Source organism: Meriones unguiculatus, chromosome 8 (assembly GCF_030254825.1).
Source record: "Meriones unguiculatus strain TT.TT164.6M chromosome 8, Bangor_MerUng_6.1, whole genome shotgun sequence".
In the NCBI taxonomy this organism is placed as follows: Eukaryota; Metazoa; Chordata; class Mammalia; order Rodentia; family Muridae; genus Meriones; species Meriones unguiculatus.
The window spans coordinates 50,015,538-50,021,662 of NC_083356.1; the positions used below are offsets into that span (position 1 = coordinate 50,015,538).

The 6,125-nt window shown below is 40.2% G+C and overlaps 1 pseudogene; it reads right to left on the bottom strand.

The window, feature by feature from the left end:
- Nucleotides 1–552: 552 nt before the first annotated feature.
- On the bottom strand, nucleotides 553–1,467 carry LOC110566037 (L-lactate dehydrogenase A chain-like; annotated as a pseudogene).
- Nucleotides 1,468–6,125: the final 4,658 nt, after the last annotated feature.

The following is a 6,125-nucleotide window of genomic DNA, read 5'->3' on the forward strand; positions in this document are numbered from 1 at the left end:
AAATCCTAATATTACATGTAAATTTTTTTCACTGTTCAAGGTTTATTTGGTGTTTTCATTGACATGACACTTGAGTAGTTGGTTATATCATCCACACACAGATCTTACTTTTTACATAATATTGCAGTGTACACTACAGACACATATAATACACAAAATCATATCCTTTAGAACAGTTATGCACAGATATACATAATGAATTTACATACTGAACAGGTTTTGACTAATTGGGAACTCACTGGCCTAGACATGTTCGTTGAGGTGAAGGTGCACAGAACAGTGACACAGCAGGCTCCCAGGATACAAGACGCCTGCACACCATTGGCAGTGTGTCTTGGAGACAGTAGGACTATCACGGTAACCAGGTTTCTTTGGTTATCACACTAACCAAGTATCACTTAGCATCAGAGTAGAGCTGTGGGAACTGAGGTTTTCCCCAGACCACCTGAACACAACTGCACTAACCACAGCTCAGACGAGGAGACAGTGCATGGTCTCCAAAGAAACCTTGCTGCAGCCTGGACAGTGAAGAGCTAGGAGAGGGGGTGTACTTTAGAATTGCAGCTCTTTCTGGCCCCCCCATAGCTTATCAGGTCTCTTCCTCCGGCAGGCCTCCTCTTGAGCATCAGAGTCACCCTCACAACATCTGAGATTCCATTTTGTCTCAGGACAAGAAACACTGAGGAAGACATCATGTTTTCCCACAGAGACCCTTATTCATGGTGGAAATGGGATGCATCTGACTAACAGTCTTTGTTAAGCTCTCAGCCAAGTCTGCCACAGAGAGGCCAGTTTTATCACCCCATAGGCACTTCAAATACCTGTTTGTGAACCTCCTTCCTCTGCTCCTTATTTTTGTCAGTGCCAAGATCTGGGTTCAGATTCTTCAGGGAGACCCTGGAAGTCACTCCAACAGGTACACTGGAGTCTCTGTGCTCACCTATGAAATCACTCATGACAGCTTAGGGGGTCAACTCCCAACCTTTCTCCCATCAGGTAATGAACAGAGTAGAACCATTTCCGATAACTCAGTCTGGGGAGAAACTACTTATTTTCAAGCCACGTAGGTCAAGATGTCCACTGGATTGGAAACAATGAGCAGTTTGCGCGTTGGACTGTACTTAACATTGTTGGAAATGATGAACCTGCAGATGTTCACATTTCACTGGACCGAATTGAGTCAGCTCTCTCTTTCTTCCTAGCAGGTTCCTGCTGTGATGATGACCAGCTTGGAGTTTGCATTCACACGATATACAGTCTTTGCTAGAGACAATTTTTGGTGCTCCAAGGAACAGGCTGCTGTGCTGGAGACCTATCATCTCTCCCTTCAGTTTGCCTTCTATGGCATCAACAAGAGCAAGCTCATCTGCCAATGAAAGCACCAACCCCAACAACTGTAATCTTGTTCTGCGGAGCCTGTTCTTCTTTAAGAAGATTCATAATCCAATGGTCCTTGAGGATTGCCATCTTGGAGTTTGATACTTTTGGGATCACTAGTGCATGATTGGAGGGTGTTGGGCACACAGCAGCTGGTCTGGAATAGGTGACAGTGGCCCCAGCTGCATGTAAATATTTTAATAGCCAAGTTTACTTTCCCTACTGTATTAAAAACATCATCATAAGTATTTGACAAAATTCCTAACAAAGATGTAAATTGACAATATACACATATTACATCTCATAATTAGTTGATGTATGTCTAATATAGCTGGAAATGTAAGGTATTTTTTTCCAGGTCTTTTTTTTATTTTATTATTATTTTTTTATCAGTTACATTTTATTAACTCTGTATCCCAGCCGTGTCCCGATCCCTCATTCCCTCCCAGTCCCTCCCTCCCTCCCTCATCTCCACCATGCCCCTTTCCAAGTCCACTGATAGGGGGGACCTCCTCCCCAATTCATCTGATCCTGTTTTATCAGGTATCTTCAGGACTGGCTGCAAAGCCCTCCTCTGTGGCCTAACAGGACTGCTCCTCCCTTCGGGGGTGGGGAGACCAAAGAGCCAGTCATTGAGTTCCTGTTAGAAATAGTCCTTGTTCCCCTCACTTTGGGAAACCAATTGGTTACTGAGCTACCACAGGCTACATCTGAGTGGAGGTTCTAGGTTATATCCATACATGGTCCTTGGTTGAATGTCAGTCTCAGAAAAGACCCTGTGCCCAGATATATTTGGTCCTTGTGGAGCTCCTATCCTTTCCCCAACAGACTAACTCCCCTTCTTTCTTATGATTCCCTGTACTCTGCCAAAGGTTTGGTCATGACTCTTTGCTTTGAAAACACTGCTAGTTAGAGTCTTTCAGATGCGCTCAGTAGACTCCTGTCATACGTTCAATGCACATCCCATCTGTCTTTCTAAACAAGGATTGATCATCTTACCCCATGTCTGCTCAATTGATTTTTTTTTTTTTGGTGTATAGATTTCATTATGTTTATCATATCTTATAGGTCTATATAAGTGAGTATATCCCGTGTTTGTCTTTCTCCTTCTGGGATATTTCACTCAGAATATTTGACCGAAAGACATAAAAATTAAACTCACATGGCTTTACATTTGATACTTTTCCTTACTCATATCTTTTGGAAACAACTTATTTTGAATTGTGCAGCATTATTTTAATTTTGCCAGACCACAGTGTGCAGATTTTAATACAACCAACTCCTTAATTCATCTATGTTGGTTCACCTTCCAGAAAGCATATGCAAATTAATAATATTGTTTGATTAAAAAATCAAAGTGATAGACTTGCATAAGTATTGCTCATAAAGTTGAATCTTAGCTTAGAATGCAACAGCTTTAACATTGATTTTGCTTTAACTAAGTGATTTTCTGTTACAAATACTAAAGATACAGTATTTTGTCCCCAGGGATAATAACAGGAACTTACTATTTTTAATTTTTTATCTAAACTTAGTGCAAATAAGAATAAGTTGTATAAAATATACCCTTTTATAGTAATAACATGGGACAGTATACATACATTTAATCACATTAACTAAAACATTACATAAAACTATGGTATAGAGTTTAAAATTTAGAGAATAATTTTTTTGCTCCTTGTTTCTTTTGATAAGCAAGAAATAACAAAATATAGTCAAACCCATGTAAGTAGGTGCTCAACAAATCTATATTTGCATAAAATTATACAAATTGAATTGTTAGAGGATAGACATAATATACATTCTACTTTTGTACATACTTTAATATTAGTTTTATAATTTTTAGTTGTGGAAAAAATTACCCATGTATATTATAGAGTTGGTAAATCAGCTTATACTTTTTGAAGGAAAACACTGATGTTAGAAGAGCGATTGACACAGACTATCAAAGCAGACACTGAGACTTACGGCCAACTGTTGGGCAGAGTGCATAGAATCTTATGTAAGAAGTGGGAAATAGTAAGATCTGGATCTGGAGAGGACAGGAACGCCACAAGGAGAGCAATAGAACCAGAAAATTCAAACACAGGGGTCTTCCAAGAGACTTATACTCCAACCAAGTACCAGGCATGGAGATAACCTAGAACCCCTGCACAGATGTAGCCCATGGCAGTTTAGTGTCCAAGTGGGTTACATAGTAATGGGAAGAGGGACTTCCTCTGACATAATCTGATTGGCCTGCTCTTTGATCACCTCTCCCTGAGCGGGGAGCAGCCTTACCAGGCCACAGAAGATGACAATGCAGCCAATCCTGATGTGATCTGATAGACTAAGATCAGAAGGAAGGAGAGGAGGATCTCCTCTATCAGTGGACTTGGGGAGGGGCATGCATGAAGAAGGGAGAGGGAGGGTGGGACTGGGAGGGGAAGAGGGAGGGGCTTATGGGGGACATAAAGTGAATAAAATGTAATTAATAAAAAAATAATATAAACAGAAAAAAACCCTATTCCTCAATAAATTTTCCACTTTCATACAGCTCAATATGTTTAATAAAAAGGGTTTTAACTTTTCATGTGGCAAAAATTCACTCCTAAATTGTATTCTTATTTTCTTTATTATAGATTATAGTCAATTACTCCTAAAGCAAAGTACCACACTAAAAACATTCTACACTTTGTCTTCCCTTCCTCCTCTCCCTCATCATTTTCATACCCCTGATCTTCCATTTTTCTCTTCTTTTCCCTCTTCCTTTTTTTAAACTCTCTTCTTCATTTCTATGTCTTTTCCTTTTCCTCCTCCTTCGTTTATACCAAACCAGAATGCTTTATATTAAACTATTTTAATGTTAATAAGCTTCTGCAGGGTGTTGGAAGTCTCAACTATAAGCACTAATTTAATTTTAAATGCAACCTTAGTTAGATTCTACTTTTTGTCCAAAAGAACAAATGCCTGAATCTTAAGTGAAGAACCTAGAATATTAAGATTAAAAAAATCATACTAGGTACATTGCTTGATAAGCTTGATTTTGATGTAGAAAGTAGAAGACTCTGATACTTGTGTTCACACTGATAGAAAACGAACATAGAAAAATTACACTGAGTGAGTAAATGGTAAAGCAGTTCATTTGTTGAGAGAGGCTGGGAGGACAGTGTATTGCTCCCAGGGAGCTTCAGGATCTGCTCAGGTGGAAATTGATTGCAAGCAGTAGCAATTCCACTGTTGACAATCCTGAGCCTTCAGGTGTCAAAGGCTTATTGGCTAGCCTGATGGATTCTGAAGCTTATGGCTTCACGCTCTCAGAGCTGGAGAACTATGATTCCAGATTCCGAAGCCAGAATCTTTTTTTTTTTTTTTCTCTGAGTTTCTTTTTTTTTTTTTTTTTTTATTGTTTATTTATTTATTTTTTTTTATCAGTTACATTTTATTAACTCTGTATCCCAGCCGTGTCCCGATCCCTCATTCCCTCCCAGTCCCTCCCTCCCTCCCTCCCTCATCTCCACCGTGCCCCTTTCCAAGTCCACTGATGGGGGGGACCTCCTCCCCATTCATCTGATCCTGTTTTATCAGGTATCTTCAGGACTGGCTGCAAAGCCCTCCTCTGTGGCCTAACAGGACTGCTCCTCCCTTCGGGGGTGGGGAGACCAAAGAGCCAGTCATCGAGTTCCTGTTAGAAATAGTCCCTGTTCCCCTCACTTTGGGAAACCAATTGGTTACTGAGCTACCACAGGCTACATCTGAGTGGAGGTTCTAGGTTATATCCATACATGGTCCTTGGTTGAATGTCAGTCTCAGAAAAGACCCTGTGCCCAGATATATTTGGTCCTTGTGGAGCTCGTATCCTTTCCCCATCAGACTAACTCCCCTTCTTTCTTATGATTCCCTGTACTCTGCCAAAGGTTTGGTCATGAGTCTTTGCTTTGAAAACACTGCTAGTTAGAGTCTTTCAGATGCGCTCAGTAGACTCCTGTCATACGTTCAATGCACATCCCATCTGTCTTTCTAAACGAGGATTGATCATCTTACCCCATGTCCGCTCAATTGATTATCTTTTTTTAGGTGTATAGATTTCATTATGTTTATCATATCTTATAGGTCTATATAAGTGAGTATATCCCATGTTTGTCTTTCTCCTTCTGGGATATTTCACTCAGAATGATCTTTTCTAGATCCCACCATTTGCCTGCAAATTTCATGATTTCCTCCTTTTTGATTGCTGAGTAGTATTCCATTGTATAAAAATACCACAATTTCTGTACCCATTCCACCGTTGATGGACATCTGGGTTGTTTCCAGGTTCTGGCTATTACAAATAGAGCTGCTATAAACATGGTTGAGCAAGTGTCCTTTTTGTGTACTTGAACAAACTTTGGGTATATACCTAGCAGTGGTATAGCTGGGTCTGGAGGAAGCACTATTCCTATTTGTCTTAGAAAGCGCCAGATAGCTTTCCAGAGTGGTTGTACCAGTTTACATTCCCACCAGCAGTGGAGCAGGGTTCCCCTTTCTCCACAACCTCTCCAGCATGTGTTATTGCTTGAGTTTTTCATCTTGGCCATTCTGATGGGTGTAAGGTGATATCTCAGGGTCGTTTTGATTTGCATTTCCCTGATGGCTAATGAGGATGAGCATTTCTTTAAGTGTTTTTCTGCCATTCGATATTCCTCTGTCGAGAATTCTCTGTTTAGCTCTGTTCCCCATTTTTTAATTGGATTACTTGGATTGCTGCTTTTCAGCTTCTTTAGTTCTTT